Source organism: Myotis lucifugus, unplaced genomic scaffold (assembly GCF_000147115.1).
Source record: "Myotis lucifugus unplaced genomic scaffold, Myoluc2.0 scaffold_507, whole genome shotgun sequence".
In the NCBI taxonomy this organism is placed as follows: domain Eukaryota; kingdom Metazoa; phylum Chordata; class Mammalia; order Chiroptera; family Vespertilionidae; genus Myotis; species Myotis lucifugus.
In genome coordinates, this window is record NW_005871555.1 from 155769 (window position 1) to 157830 (window position 2062).

Below are 2062 nucleotides of genomic sequence, written 5' to 3' on the forward strand. Positions count from 1 at the left end.
ATATCGCCCAACAGAGCTGGCTCCTGCCAGTGGCACCAGTGGCACCAGCGGCCGCCCGCACTGCCTGCTGCTCGTGGACTGAGCGGCGTGTTCCCGGCACTCGTGGGCTCCAGCCAGGTGGCCCAGAGTCTGCAGGGGACGCGCTGGACGGGACCCCTGCTCTCATGACGCCCCGGACTGGCACTAGTTCTCTGGGGCCGGCGTCTGCCACCTTTTCCTCCTGTATCCGACCCCCTTTAACCACGCTGCGTGGACCCGTCCATGTCATTTAGCTGTGAGAAATGTCATTAGAAACTCGCCCAGTCCCCTCACTGGCTCCACCGTGTCTCGCGCATCTTCCGCAGCCTCAGCCTCGGGGCACGTGTTGATGAACAGGAGCAGGAGCGGCTGTCGGGCTGCCCTGGGTTTCGTGCGGGTGGTGGCCACTGGGGCGGGGGCTGGGGCTGACGGAGAGGCCCCCCACTGACACCCCCGGGCTGCCGGTCCCTTCTGTCCCCAGGTGACCGAGTTCCGCACGCAGGTCCTTCCCCGCGTGGCCTCTCCGGCCTCCTCCTCCCCCGAGTCCCAAAAACAAGGGGTTCCCGAGGGCTGGCAACCACACCCACGTCCTAAACAGCAGTGCAGCCCAAGTGACCAGGCTGCTTCCGCACCCACGCAGCTCGAAGCAAAGCCAACTCCCAGCAAGGAACAAGCAAAAGCTTCCATTTTCATCAGGAAGGCAGGGGGCGGGACCCATTTGGAAAAGCAGGGAACAGCCAGGTGCGCTCCCCCGAGGGAGCCACGCGCAGGCCCGGTGCCGGGTTAGCAGGTGCGTTCCGACCTCACTGTCCTGCTAAATCCTCGGAGCCGCAGGGGCCGCCAGCATGGTGCTTAAGAGCCGACCAACTTGCCGCATCGAGAGCACATCCGTAGGAAAAGAACAGAGAAACGGGCCAGGCTCCATGGGGAGGCGCCCGGGGTCTTTGTGGAGTCAAACCCGAGTCAGCAGAAAGGAACTTCCTTTATTTTGTCAAGAGCATCTGCACATGTAGCTCCTCTCTCACCCCCAGAAGGAGGTCAGCCAGAAGCAGGCCAGGGTCACATGGTAATGGGGTGAGACCATCACTCTCACTCCCCTTCCTCATCTCACACACGCTTGCACACACACGTGCATGCACACACGCATGTACACACGTGAGCACAAGCATGCGTGCGTGCGCACACACATGTGTGCACTGTCTTCTCGGGAACCATAGGGCAGTTGATAAACTATGTTTGTCTCATGTGATTCCGTGTCCTAAGGACCAGCCCTGCAACAGGAACGTCGTCGTGACCCGAGGTCCTGGCCGCCGCAGGCTCTCCTGCACCCTCCGCTCTGTGCCCCCTCTGACTTTAATTCCTTCAGAAAGCATAGTTTAAATGTGAATGCACACATATGTACACACACAGAGACCAACAACGTTTACCTACCTGCAGGTTGTCGTAAGAATTACTGAAGCGCAAGGAAGAATTCATGTTTTCTGAAGTAACTGGCATTTTAGGGGGTTGTTTATGTCACAATCTAGTTCACTGACAATTTAAACAAGAGCCCTTGTCCAGTGTGCTCAGTGGTTAGAACGCCATCCTGCTCACCGAAGGGTCTTGGGTTCGAGTCCAATCAAGGGCGTGTGCCTGGGTTGCAGGTTCAAGCCCCAGCCCCAGCCAAGGCGCCTGCAGGAGGCGACAATCGATGTGTCTCTCCCCTTGCCTCCCTCTCTCCCCACTCGCTCTTAAAAATCAAAGGGAAAAACATCCTTTGGGGTGAGGACTACGAAAAAATTATAGATAATAAATGAAATAATAACGAATGTGAACAAATAAGAATACATGCTGCAGTTGAAGTGGAGGTCCTTACATGGAGCCTTCTGAGGTGATCCACCCCCCCGATCTGTGTCCCGTTCTGTATGTGATTCACATACGTGCCTAGATGATGAGTAAACAAAGATGGTCTAGAGAGTGAGCGACGAACCCAGACCCTCTTGCATCCGTAAGTCGAACTTCTTTAATCATTCTCTGGGGATCTTATGCTTATAGTGAGTGATAA